The sequence below is a fragment of the Carassius auratus genome, chromosome 22 (genome assembly GCF_003368295.1).
Source record: "Carassius auratus strain Wakin chromosome 22, ASM336829v1, whole genome shotgun sequence".
In the NCBI taxonomy this organism is placed as follows: Eukaryota; Metazoa; Chordata; class Actinopteri; order Cypriniformes; family Cyprinidae; genus Carassius; species Carassius auratus.
Window position 1 is genome coordinate 384,136 of NC_039264.1, and position 15,148 is coordinate 399,283.

The window sequence follows — 15,148 nt, forward strand, 5'->3', positions numbered from 1 at the left end:
ATGGCCAGACATCACCACATAGCTGCCCAGACACAGACAACAATAGATGATTTCACTAGAGTTTGGCTTACAGACACAAATTATCTCTGATTGCATTCAGACCCCACTATATATTTATCTATTTTTTGCATTTAATTTAGTTTTTTTATTTAAGACCTTTTAATGAAAATCAAGAACTTTCCAAACATTCCAAAGAAAAGCAACCACATAGCAACTCGAGAACTCTATATGTATTTTTTTCTAATCGTAGGATAAAATGCAATAAAACTGATTGTTTGATTTCACCAACTTTGCTTTCCGTAGCTGTGTGCGAGAGCGGATGTCAAAATGGCGGACGTTGTATTGGACCCAACAGATGTGCTTGTGTCTACGGTTTTACTGGGCCTCAGTGCGAGAGAGGTAAGCCATCGCTATGCTTCCAAAGTTCATATTTTCCCAAGTCTTAATTGTGTTGACGTCTGTGAAGATGTGTGGTTTGTTTACCGTCTCAGGCCTGCTTCAAGAATGTGGTAACACTGTGTCAATGTGACCCAGAATTGCTCCGAGGGTAATTTACAGTACTTGCGTTTTGAGGCAGTGTGCTTCAAAGTCCTCTTCACTGTAGCCGGTGTGAAATTAATGCTACAGTTTACATTGTGGCCAAGTCTCTCAGAGCAGGAACAATGAGGTAATCTGGGAGAGAGAGAGAGAAAAAAAGAACGAAAGCCTCCCTCACATGTGCACGAGACGTGCTATCAGAGGTGATATCCTTGACTGGAGTTATGAGAGAATGACAGACCGAGAGGACCGTAAAGGCAGTTCCCATCAGTCCGTGTGAAATGTGGTAGAGAAGCGCCCCAGGCACACTAGGCCGAATACCTTAGCCCTTTTTTGGTACCCCACCCTCTTGCGTCTGGTTCTCTGTTTGACCCCACCCCTTCACGAAGCCCCTTGTGCAATTGTAGGCCGGTTCCCTTTGAAAACCCAACACAGGGAGGTGGAAAAGTTTGGGAGACATCTGGCAGTAGATAAAGTAGGGTGGAAATGACAAGGGAATGTTTCTGTGGAGACTTTTCTGACAAGAAAAGGTGGTGGAGGGGGGTGTTCTCCAAGAAATGGAGACCCCAGCTGTGTATACACAGCCAGGCCTGAACTAGTACAAACAATCCCTTCACACGGAGAGCGCCGTCCATGGGACACCTTCCTCCTTTGTGGGCCACCCGACCAGATCCCTTCAGTCCAGACTCACCCTCAAGGTCCTTGTTTGTTGGTTGTAAAAACATCAATCTAAACAATCAGTCATTTCACAGAGCAGAGACTGAGTCTTTATTTAGCCTGTCTCAGGCACGCCTGTTTATCATCAAGCGACTGGATTTCACACAGTTGATGAATTTCCAAAAGATGATGCGGGCCTGATGTCAGTCTCTCTATTTGGTTTTTGCCAAAAAATTCAGCACCGTCTTCCAAGAAAGAGGTAGTAACAAAGAAATTGGATTCTGAAAAGACTGAAGCACGATAGTTGGCTTGCGTTTTTATAAAGTCAGTTTTCTGCAGAAGAGTTCAGCGAAACATAACGCAAGCTCAGCTTTGAGTTGGCACGGTTTCTAGAGGGAGTTAAGCAAGTTAACGGTAAGAATGGTGTTAGGCCCATCTAATTTGTTTTCCGTTTAGTCACGTGTGCTCTGCATTATCACTTACCATGGCCCACACCTGAAAAAGCTATGTGTAATATTCATTCGCAGTCAATGGTTGACTTTGCTCAGGGTCATGGGTCACTAGTCCATCTTAGTTTGATCAATTACCACTGTTTTGGCAGAGATGGCTTTTTTTTATGTGGTGCATTGAATTCTAGAGAAAAAGTGTTTTCCGAGCAATGAAATGTGACTAATCCTCCTGTAACGACAAGAGAAAGAATAAAAAGGGCCGAGTGTCACTAGACTGACTCATTTGGGAGTCATAAAACTGTTGTAACCTTGGCTTGTTGGATGTGTATAGCAGAGATAAGATGCGAAGAGATTGGCTGTTTTTATTTAGCTGTACTGTAAATCACAGAGCAGTAAAACAGTTTGTTGGTCTGTCCGAAAAACTTCAAAGTCTTCCTCCGGGAAGCTTGACCGTCTAATGTTTCCCTACCCCTTCCCCCCGCCTTTTTTTTTCTTCAGGCCTACGTGAATGAACTTCTGCTTCTCCCCAAGTGAAAACACATTTCTTATCTTGGTGTGTACTCTGATTAAACCGAAATAGGTCACAACAAAGCGAGTGACTATTCTCAGTCATTCACTCTTAAGCAGGTTTTTGGCTGCGCTTGAGGTTTCCACCTGCAGTTGGTCCCCGCGGCTTAACGTTCCAGACTAGATTAACTTCCCTCTGGCTGATTTTTCATTTCTTAGAAGGTCTTTCATGACAGTCTACTCTCTTTCGGTCCATTAGCACTGAGGATGATAAAAACAGGCCAAGCCTTTGGAGTGTGAAGAAAACTGGAATTCCTCCTGCCAAATTACGCTGCTGCTCAAGCTTTGGACAAGTGTGAATGCCACATATCAGCGACCTTCTGAGGCATCGTTTTCCCCCTTCTTGCCTCATGATTCATGATAATGTTCACTGCTGAATAGTTGGCAGATGTAACTGGCAGAGAAACACTGTGGTGACTAAACGGAAAGTAGAGGTGAGTAAGCGTTTGGGAGGATGGGTGTAGGTGAATGGTTTTGATCTGACAAACCACTCAAACTCTAATCAAGTCAAAATTGATTCCGAATGTTGTCTGTATCACAGACACATACTCTCTTCTACGGATTATGATTCTCCTTGCTTCTGCGCATTGCCACTAAATTTGCCAGCGTGACATTGAGGTTAACCGATCTCCCTTTTGCGATCTTGTGTATTAAAGTCCTCAAAGGAGTCCAGTCTTTAGCATGGACCTACCATGTTACACTGCCTTTATTCTTCTGGCCGTGTGCGCATACAAATGGTTCAGTGCAGAAATTGGCAGATTTGAACAACGTGGCGGCTTCCGAATTATGTTGGCAGGAGCCTTTAGACTCAGTGGCTCCAGTTTCATTGTAGATCAAAAGGTTGTTAGACAGACCTGAGCAGCTTCAACGATGTTCTTATTGCAGAAATTTCTCAGTACTTTCTACATTGCTATTCTTCACTGCAAGGCAACTTGTGACATCCATGTAGTCCTTTGTGTAGGTATTGTAAATGTCCGAAAAAGTTGACCAGGGGTCAGCAAACTTGATTGTGTATGGCAGAGTTTAGCTCCAAATTGCCTCAACACACCTGTCTTGAAGTATGCCTAGTAGGACCCTGATGTGCTGCTTCAGGTGTGTTTAAATAGGGTTGGCGCTTAACTATGCAAAACACTAGCGCACCTGGACCGATACTGGATACTCCTGTAGTACACCCTTTGACAAGTCACTACTCATTCACCAACTAATGGCACTAGGCAGTGGTGCAAGCTACCTCTAGGATTGGCTATCGTTTGAATTTGATTCTGATTCTGCTTATCGACTCTGATATTGATGTTTGATATTTAAAGAATGATATCAAGTATATTTATTCTGTCTCTTTTTTTGTAAAACTTTTAAGTTGTAGCTGAATAGCATGAACAAAAATCAGCAGGCTACATAAAAACTGGACTCGTTTAAGAGCCGTTTGTATGCAAAATAGAGCTGCATAATTCTGGATAAATTTAGTTTTTTTCTTTAAATGTAGATTATGGTTTTCTCAGGATTCTGGAGAAAAAACATTAGACAACTAGACAAAATCACATGTAATTTATGAATGAATGATTCAATGACTAAGTCAAGATTTACTTCTTTCATTACTGGATGAATCAGCATTTTTGAATGAATCTCTTAAATGATTCAAAGACAAATACATTTTAAAAGATCATTTTCACCACCTACTGAAACAGATGAATCATTGTAATTTAGGAATAGAATCACATTATTTGTATCATGTTTGTATCATGTTTGTGATCTTTAACGATCTCTTAAATTAAAGTTCTTTGTCATGGTGGTGGTGACATCTCTCTTGCAATCTTTAACTTACCACATATATTAAACTTAGCTGATCACAAGTGTAGCCAAACTTTGGAGTGCTTCGATTAATGAGCAAGGTCCTGGCAGTAGGGGTGGGTGGATCGATCTAAATATTGATAGTATCGATGCCAACACTGGTACTGATATCGGATCGATACAATTGTAATTGAATCGATATTTTAATTTAAATATCTCTCATCTACGTTCATTATACTTTGCTCGTGTCTTCTACCTCTACAATCCTGAGCAAACACTGCTTTCATCCTGAAATGATGAAATCCTTTCCATCCTGGCCCACTTTGCTAATCCTCCCCCTTCTGCTGCTCTGCTGTGATTCTTTGTTGCATCGTCACGTGACTCACTGACACAACGCGCCGAGAAGCAGCGAACAGAGCGAAGCTGATAGCACATTGAAGTACAAGAAAGAGGGCTCAGGGAATGTAATTGCACAGGTATATTTGTTCTTTCTTTGTTTTTCAGTAATAATTGTGTGCACTTTATTTCATTTGCTTTTAAAACCAGAAAAAAGGGAGAGATTTTTTTTGTTCTTTATTTTTCATTTTATTTTTTAAAAGCTGTAAATAATAAATGCCTAATAACTAATAATTTTGTGGACTTCAATACATTAATAAAAAATATTGCCTAAATAATTGATCATTCATCCACCTCAGAAATAATGACAGACCTACTGCACTCCCCTACACAAGTTTTTTTTTTTTTTAAAGTATCGTATTGGTATTGGTATCGGTATCGGCAATACTGCTCCTATATGTATTTGGTATCGGATCGATACCAAATTTTGCAGTATCGCCCACCTCTACCTGGCAGATCGCAAGTTTGGGTCCTCATAGATGAAATAAAAAATGCTCACACAGGAATCAATAGGTAGAATACAAATTTAAATTTTACAAGTATCCAATTTCTGACCACATGTATCCGATTCTGGAATTGGAATCGATGTTCGATTTCCAACTCTAGCTACTTCAAAGTAGAGGTCGCAAGGTTGTTTTTGCTAATAGATACTCTATTTTTTGCACTGGATTTGTTTGCTCCCATCAGGGGAAATGACCAAATCCACAAATCAAGAAGATTTTGACTTTAAAGATATGACCCAGAAGGTTTTACCCATATGAATATCATCACTCACTGTAAGAGTCAAAGCAGCAATATAGAGAGGCTGATGAATCGGAATACTGGATATGCACGGACACATCTGGGCCTTAGCTTGTCCCAACATAGTCCCAACCAGGCACAATTAATCAATCCCAGATGTGCATAGGATGCTCGCAGTGGGTCCCCTCAACTTGGAGAGGACCTGCATTCCTGGACTCAAATCGTCCAGGAAGAATGGGCAGGTCAGGGGAGCGCATGAGGAATGAGGAGAAGGGACAGCAGCGGGATTTGAAGGCACATGAAGGTTCCCTTCTTGTATTCCCCTCTTGACCTACTTTCTTAGTGCCATTTCCCTCCCTCTTGGGTATGGATATATGATTTCGCTTTGGTTTTGCATGCAATATTATGAAGGATATGGAAAGATTTGTTCATTTCTTTGAGAAATGACCAGGGTCAGGATCTCATTCATATCCCACCAGAGTAAACTGACTCTCACACTATGCCCCAAACAAATGCAGGATCTCATTCAATTATATTTTCAAAAGAACACTAGCAAAGACTTTGAGGATCCAATACCTCACAGCCGGGCATTTGTTTGAGTTCTTTTAAACAGAAATGACTGCATCCTGAAATGGTCAGTTTATTTCTGTCGAACTGGTTTGTTTGATGCTCAAAACATTGTTAATGTGATTACTGTAAGTCGTCTCAATTGGCAACCAGCACAAAGGAAGTCATTTGGCCAAATCTCCAACAGTCAATACAGTGCTAGCACCACAATCCCACATTTTGACCTCAGCCAAAAACAAGACCGTTTGTCATGGAAATTGCCATTATTGGTGCAACCCAGCAATTTCTTAGTGACTATCTGGTTATCCTATTAGAAGACCGTGAAAGAGAATCCCTGTCAGAGCATTCCCAGACCCACCTCCAGCATGGGAAACAGCTGCGTGATGGAGAAGATGCATCTGCTTACTTCTTTATCCATAAATGGGATTTCTTGTGGTCGTAATTTCTTGGTTGCATGTCATGTTTGTTAGCGCTTGTTTTTTCATATTATAGAAAGGATTTCCATGCCAGTGTTGGCCTGTTGGTCTTGGCTGGTTTGGGTGTTACTTTTGGTTGAAGTAATATATATTTTAATGGACTTCACATTGTTAATTACAAAGAATGTAATATATTTGCCTTTTTATATAAGGTACAAGATCATGTATTAACGAGTTGGTTCAAAATTATTCTAAAAGTAATCCAAAAGTAGTCTGACTATATGGCCTAAAAAGTGTAATGCAATGGACTAGCGTTACTAAATACAATTAAATGAATGAAATTTGGAATCAGTAATGGACTGCAATTTGTACGTAATCTTATTCACATACTTCTGAACTCTCTAATGCTCTTCATCTCTCCTATAATCAGACTACAGGACCGGGCCATGCTTCACACAAGTCAACAACCAGATGTGCCAAGGTCAGCTGAGTGGCATCGTGTGCACCAAGACGTTGTGTTGCGCCACCATCGGGCGAGCATGGGGTCACCCATGCGAGATGTGCCCTGCCCAACCCCACCCTTGCCGAAGAGGTTTCATCCCCAACATCCGCACTGGTGCTTGCCAAGGTAAGAATGAGCGTCTGGCGTCTGAACAAACAGCTCTTTCCTTCTCAGCGTCTGGCAAATTCTTGTCCTAATGAGCAGCCTGACGCGGCAGATGACACTAAGAGCAGTCATGGGCCGTTTAGGGTAAACCCTACGTCTCCAATCCCTGTCCAAGAGGACACTTCCCCATTGTGCTTCTTGGTAGAGTCAAATATTTAGATGACTTCCAGTGGGAGTGCTTTAAATGGGATTTCGTAATGGCTTGTCACATTTATTTGTAATTATAGGGGGTATTGTTTGGACTTCTTGTTTGATTTTCAGGGACACAGATGGACGTGATTTAATTCTGTTCTCAAGGCCTGTAACACATTATAAACTTATTCGATTAGGTCATGAACATTCAGTAGATGAGGTTACCATAGCATGATTAACACTGGTTTGGAGAGGCTTTCTTCAGTCAGATACAATTTTTTGTTTGCAATCGGGGCAAGCAAAACTATTTTAATGGGAATTACGTATTATTTTGCAGTATCCAGTACATTTATGTTACTACATTCAGTTCTCAGTTCCTTTTTCATTGAGGCTGTAGATTCTGCACAGTGTTTTATATACCATTTACATTTAAATACCGACAGTAACCCTGATTCTGCAGCAGCACAGATGAAAATAACCAGTTCTTACAATATTAGATATTTTGTGAGCCAAAACAGCAAATGCCACCCTGATTTCACACATCATCTCAAAGACGACCACTCCCAGACGTCTCTCTTAAACTTAAGATATTCTTTCCCTCCCCTTAATATACAACATAAGAGACAGCTCCAAGTCTGGCCTGGATTTGCCCAAAGACGGAGTGCTTTTGCAAAAGTCAGTCTGGCTGAAGTACAAAGCACACACATGTGCACATTCGGGCGGGAGGATTTGCGTACCGTGCAGCGAGCTTTCCAGAGTCTTTTTGTGTTTGACGGCATTTAATGGAAGAAGCTATTTTCAGTCTATATTAGTAGACGGAACCAATGATTTGGTGCTTATTGGATACAGGTTGAAGGTCTGCGGATGTGCGTATCAACAAAAAGAGACAGATTGATTCAGTGCTAGCCAGATATGTAAGCGCTATCCAATCCAGACAATACCCAAGATCTGTAGTTGTGTTTAATAAGTCTGAAAATGCCCAGACTGTGAGCAAACAAAGATGATACATGTGTTTCACCCTTTCATGGACATAAAATAACCTATGAAAGATCCTTTAAAGTGGGCGAAAACCAATAATGGATCTCCATTTAAGAACTTTAGACACTGCTGTTTTTGTTCTAGTAGAAATTACTATTTCCTATCCAAACAAAACTGAATTTAAAAATAAAAGGTTTTGCGATCAGTGCGGTCATGTTGGTTGACCTGTAAAGAAAAACACAGGTTATGTTTAGAATAAAATACTTGTGTACTTATTGCATACTTCGAAGCATATATAGTCTTTTTTGTTATGTGAAATAATATGCAAGATAAACACTGCTCTAGATGTAAACAACACTGTTTTTGCTTCTTTGCGAACTAATTAATCTGTAAATAAATTGTAAAGTCCATTTTTAAATGGCTTCGTATATTTAGTTTTATATGAACGATTAAAAAAAAATGTTTAATAAATAAGGCTCATTGTTTAAAAAACTACTAAATTTTGCAGTCCAGTGGAATATATGAAATGATTGAGCTTAAAACGTGGTTGATATTCCTTCCAGGTTGTAAAAAATTAGTTTAATTTGAAAGTTTATTGGTAGCGAGTTGAGTGCATTGGATTTATGGAGTATTCTTGAGTACAATATGCTCTGGTTGTTTACTGCATTTTTGTAAAAGTACTGTTTATGAGATAAATATATATTTTTAAAACCATTTGGTCAAGTTGTGTTCACTTTCCTCTCTTCATTTCATTAGACGTGGACGAGTGTCAGGCCGTCCCAGGACTGTGTGCTGGAGGGAACTGCATTAACACCGTGGGCTCCTATGAGTGCAAATGTCCCGCGGGTCACCGGCAAAGTGAGACCAACCAGAAGTGCGAAGGTACGTCACTTACTGCACCGAGTCCAAACCACACAAGCTGTCAGAAAACAGCACGAGGATGATCTCAGTCCTATTCGTAACTGGAAAAAAAGAAGTTGAGTCACACACTTGGCATCTTCGTCGACATTGTAAGCGAGTTAGTATGCATGAAAAGTTGACGTCCGGGGAGAATTGCATTGAATCAGACTACAGTACATGATGGTTTATGCTGTTTTGGGTTGAGGTTCGTCTTTAACATTAGACAGTGCTGTTTGGGTGGAATTTGAACAATGCCGAGTGAAAACAAACAGGCGTGTTGTAAAGCGACGGTCTGCGGTTCTTAGGCGGATTGAGATAAACCTAAATAGAGAGATAAAGAGAGAGAGATAGTGGATCACAGCTATTATATACCAGATGGCTGAGCTTATTTCTTATCTACCACCAGTATTATATTTCAATTTAGGAAAAATGCAAGTGAGTTAACAACAGAAAATAGTAAAACAATAGGTGTAAAAATAAGAATATGTATTAATTGTATTCTTTTTACAATTTACACTGTTGCACTATTTCTAAAAATAAGTGTATTCAAATATAATATTTTATTTTTACACTGCGGTTTCATTAAACTGTGTTTTATAAATGTCAGCATTGATTACATATTGCATTCTGCGTTTCCAGACAGCCTTTTAATGAAACGAGTCCCACCTGAAGTAAATGGCATAACTCAGAGGTTGTTTTTATCACGGCTCCATTAGCTTGATTTAACTTTCATTCCAGTGTGCACTTTGTCTCAGATATTTGTCATAAAATTCCTGAGTAGGAATACTAAAAGGCACAAATGAGCTGTTTTGATATACAGCAAGAGTACAGCGCTGTTAAAAATTCACATTTATTTGCATCTGGCAAGCAAGAAACTTAAGTAAAAGTGAAAACGCTTACTCCCAGGTTAATCCTGTCGGCGTCTAGGAGAAACAACGGAGATCTCATTTGAGACTTTTCATTCCTGCAAGTTTTCTACATTTTCACTTCTCGTTCAAAACAAAGAGTTAAGCATATGAACCAGTTTGATTCGATATACTTCCAGTAAGCCAGACAGAGGGAATCCCAACCCTTGAGGTTATTAGTTTAACTCTGAATCACATTTTGACCCCGAATGACAAGGCCATGACTAAAATAAAGGTTTGGAGAAGAAGCAGACCTCTGTCAGCAGCGTTTTCCCTCGAGCAAGCGAAAGAGAAACGTCTGTAAATTAGATACTCGTGCGATTACTGAAACACCTGAACTATGAGGCTGAATGGCTTTAAGTTTGCTGAAAAAGTGTTTTCTTTGAAGCTGCATGGAGGGTGGAATAAAAACCCAGGTGGTAGTTCTGTGGGGTGAGGAGGGGCGCTTAATTACAAGACAGTGGTGTGGTGGAAAGAGTCTTGCCCCGGGCGAGGAGGTACAGAATGAGGCGCACCTCGCACTGCTTACGGGGCACTTTCTGACTTACAGAAGCCAGGAGCTCATTTCAGAGAAACTAGGTCTAGAAAGCTAAAACACAGTTGCATGAAAATGCACATATAAAGGTTCTTTAATTAAAGACTTAGTGATTTAGGGATTTTGATTTGTCATGAGCTCCTGAGATGAGAAGTCATGCTGCTTTGGAGATTTTTACCGTTATATTATAGTTCTTCAGATCAGGATCATTTTAGATCATTTCCATTGGAAAAAGAGAACCTTTCAAAGTTCTAAGGTCACAGAATAACCTTTTTGTGACATCATAAGAGACTATAGTTCTTATAGGAACTTAAATTGTCTATAGTTCTTAATAGGAATTAAATTGTCTCTCATTATTTAGAACCATTATTTTTTTGACAATTTTTAGTCCATTAATTTTTAAGCTAGTCAAAAAAGCCCCAAGTAATGGGGTACAATTTCATAAACATTGAATTTTTGAATTTTTTTTTTTTATCCCACCCTTCATAATTTTTTCTTTTTGTCTCAACGTTCAATGCAACTGAATAAAACTACAAAAACAAAAGTTTTTTTTTTCATATTCGTCATCCTTTCCTATCAAAATGCTCACTACGGATAAGAAAACGCAGAAAAATGAACCTGATCCAATTTTTTTTTTTTTGCAACGTGAGATCGTATTACAATTTCGGACGAGAATTTTGGACTCAATCTGCAATGACCTTTAGAAGAACCTTTTTTTAAGTAATGTTGTCATAGAAGAAACTTTTTACGATGTCATAAGAAAAAGTTATTTTTGATGGCTTTATAATAACTTAAAGTTTCTTCGGTAACATTTTAAGAATTTTGTAAAACACTACTTGTAAAGACCATTGTTAAAAGCTTCTTTACGTTCTGATGTCACAGAAGAACTTTCATGACATCATAATTTAAAAAGAGTTCTTATACTGCAATATAAGAACTTGGAATGTTCTCATTATTTAAACCATTATTTTTTCGACCATTTTTAGTCCATTACTTTTTAAGCTTGCCAAAAAAGCCCAAGTAATGGGGTAGTTTCATAAACATGACATTTTTGAATGTTATTTTTTACCCCACCCTTCATAATTCCTTTTTCTCTCAGAGTTTTACTAAACATAACCATTTGATCAGAGAACCAACTGCATCTGCAATGCAAAAACCCAAAGAAGTGTTCTCCTCGTGACATATGAGGATGCAAACACACACACTCCAGCAGTCATTTGTCCATTCCTGCCCTGAGTAAAGTCTATTCCCGCTTCTGGGGCTCCGCTGACGAGAGGGTTTGTTTTGCAGAGGTTTTTATGACTTCAGCAGGGCCTTTTTCAGCTGCAGTGGGACACCAATGACTCCCAGTTTCCACACACATCAAACACGTAATCGCTCGTCATGCTCTTTCCCACATCCCGCCTTAATCTCATGCGACAAAACCCCACACACGCGTCCGCATTTAATTTTACTAAATTGCACGTGTGTATAAAAATAAGAACGACACGCAATAAAAACCAAGAAATCTCTTAACCATCTGTCAGTTTTTGCTTTGAGTTCATGCCCCTGCGTTACCATGAGGAGATGGATGAAGCCAAAATGCAAATTCTCTGGTTTCCTCAATTAATGCTCGCAATCGTAGAATCCAAACGAGAGTTTGCTGCCTTAAATGTTTTCTCCAAAAAAGAAAAAAAAATGCGTTTGAGTTCATACCGTTTGGTTTCTACTACAATTTCGGTTACATCAGCAATCTTGAAAATGTTTAACAGTTCTAGGAAATGTATCATTGTGTTGTATTTTAGATATCGACGAATGTTACAACCATATCTGGAGTGTGTGATGGGCGGGGAATGTACCAACACGGCCGGCAGCTACGTGTGCACCTGTCGCGGGGGATATGTCACCAGCGCAGACGGCTCCAGATGTGTCGGTGAGACTCTTTCATCCACACACACACATATAAACCACACATGCATGCCCATGCGTGTTCCTGTGACCTTACACCTCTGGTTGCATCTGAGCCGGTGCATCATATTGCTTGTATGACTCATGGGATGAAGTTGTGTGTGGTCAAGCACTTCAGCCCGGGCAAGTGTGCTTGTGTGTATATAGGCCTGTCTCTTCATCTGCAAACAGGACAGAACTGTTGTTTTACAAATGTAAATAAACCTGGACGAGTTGGCGACATATTGTTTCAGGTCAAAAGTGTAATTTCTGCACCACTCTAGTGGCACCTAATGGAATTTAATTTTGTTTGACGGGAAAAAAAATTGTTCTGGTGCTGCTAATAGTGCGGAAATGTATACGTTTAAAATAAGTTTGTTATTTCGAGCTCTTAACATTTTTCATTGTTAGGATTTGCTCATTGTACATTCGTGTTTTTATTACATTTTGCTGTTTTTTATTTCTATTGTTAGCTAACTTAATATAGTCAGTTCATTTTAGCAATAAAGTTCTTCTGTAGCATCATATGATCCTAAAAAGGTTGTTTTTTAAAATTGATTCACAAAAACTTAGAATCTTTTTAAGATTGGAATTGGTTCTTGTTTTGATAACATTTTTCGCGTCAGGATTAACTATTACGCTCGGGTGTTTTTAACATCTTGATAATTAACAAACGTAAAATGATCAGTCGATCTCTGGAAGTTATTCTGTATCATGATATTCTTTTTAGGTATCATTTAGCTTTTAGGTTTCGAATAGGTTCCTTTTGTGTCAGAATTGTTAATGTTAATGTTAATGTTAATTGTTAATGTTTTCGTTGTTTTTCTTTTCAGGAAACATAAAATTGTCAGTCCATTTTAGCAAAAGGTTCTTCTGAGAATTTAGGTTCAACATTTGAATTATTAAAAAGAGTTTATAAGAATTTCATCCTAAGAATTTAATTAATAGAACTTAAAATGTAATTATAAAGATTAAAATATAAAACTTAAAGATTGCGTCATGAAACAAACTTTTAATCATAAGGATTTAAAAGAGGTTATAAGAATTTCATTATAAGAACTCATGAATGTTCTCTTATGGTATTGGGCTGTAAAACCCTTTTAGAAACTCGATCATGTTTGTGAAGCAGCTGTCGTGAAACCTAAGCCAGGTGTTGCACAGTTCAGTGCATATCAGAACGACACTGACACAGAAAAATCCAATTTTGCTGAAGGACATGCTTGCGTTATGGAATTTATAAAAAAAAACTGTGGTCTGACATCCCTTGAATAAAAGAGGTTAAACTCGGGCTCATCTTACAATGATTGTTGATTTCTAAATAAAATATATTTGTTGTCATATTCTTTCAAAACATTCTGGGAAACACAAGCAGAAATAATTTCTACATGTTTATTTGTAAGAATTTTATTTTTGTTATGCACTTCTTGGTTTCACAAATAATTTAGCTGGAAATTTGTTCGGCTTCGTTTCATTAACGCAACAATGAATTAACATACAAATAAATAAATGAAAATATTTGGGTAAAAGAAGTAATATTAATGTGTTAATTATGTTTCATAATCTTTCATCAAAACATTCTGGGAAACACATGGAGAACAAATTTGTGCATGAATTGGCATTATGATAAATGTTTGTATAACAAATTGTGGTTTTGCAAATAATTTACCTAGAAATGTATTTGGTTCATTTATAATGAATGCAACAATTTATATACAAATGAAACTTTGTACTAATGAAAACCGCTTGTCATATTCATGCTCATCTTACAATCGTTTCTTTCAATAAGAAAATGTTTTTTCATGTGTTTTCATCAAATTATTTTGGGAAACACATGAAGAACAAATTTCTTTTTAAATTGGCATTACGAAAAATGTTTGGTTTTGCAAATATCTGGAAATTTGTTTGGTGATTTCATTTCGTATTTTTTTTCTGTTGACGTCACAAAGGTTAAATGCACTGGCAAATGAAAATGTATTTAAATGTGAAACCGTTGCAAATTGCCTTTAAAAACGCAATCCAAGTGAACTAGTCTTTTTTTAGTTTGAGACTTCAGTTTAGTTTCTTTTGGCGAACAGGTCTCGCGTGGTCTCATCTGGTCTCGGGGGATCAGACGCCAGAAGACAACGGTGAAAACAGAGTCACATGGATGCTATTTCCTCCTGCTAACATTCCAATACAGTGAGGCAGAGGCACTGTTGTCTCTGGCATCTCCTCTGTCTTTTCTCTTAACTGTCCGTTTCTCTCACACTCCCTTCTCTTTTTATACACGCCGTCTTGAGTTTCTCACTCCCGCCACCCCATATGTCTCTCGTAACCCTGTGATCTGTCTGGTCCCCGGGTGCAAATACAGAAACGTGAGCTATCGGCCCTGGATGACGCATTGGCGTGGCCTTCATTCGTTCCCAGAAACCCGTGTGGATTTACGGCAAACGTTCACTGTACATATGGATCCGTGGAGAATGTGGGCAGCCCGCATGATTTTCTACATGTTGACATACAGAAAGAGGAAGCCAAAATGGTTTTGGGAGCACAATGTCATGGGAGAATGTTCGAAAGTTGATGTGAAATCAAAATTGACTTTGTGTAATTGCGCGTAATTCATCAGTGCATGTTATTCCAAAGGCAAACCATGCTATTAGTAACCATCAACAAGCTATTTAGACATTGTTTTTAGGCCAGAAACTAAAGGTGGCACAAAAGTTTTATGGTATCTTTGCGTTGGTGCTTTGGTATCGCACAAAACCAGGCCGTTGGGAGTCATTTACCCTGACGCTAATCAGCGTTAATGCACCGCAGGGCCCCAATGCAAACATGAAAAATCTCTCTTTGAGGCTCGAAAGAAGCTCTGGTTCCAATTGAAGCCAGTTTCCCATCACCATGCTTGCAAAACCCACCCTGCCCCCTCAGGCCGGGTCAATCCCAGGAGGCTGCAGTTCGGGAGTGTGTGGCTGCAACCTCCAGACGAAGGGTTTCTTTATGTCCGACAT

The 15,148-nt window shown here is 39.0% G+C and overlaps 1 pseudogene; it reads left to right on the forward strand.

The window, feature by feature from the left end:
* The window catches only part of LOC113039303 (fibrillin-2-like), a 73,869-nt pseudogene that overhangs the window by 20,154 nt on the left and 38,567 nt on the right, over nucleotides 1-15,148 (forward strand).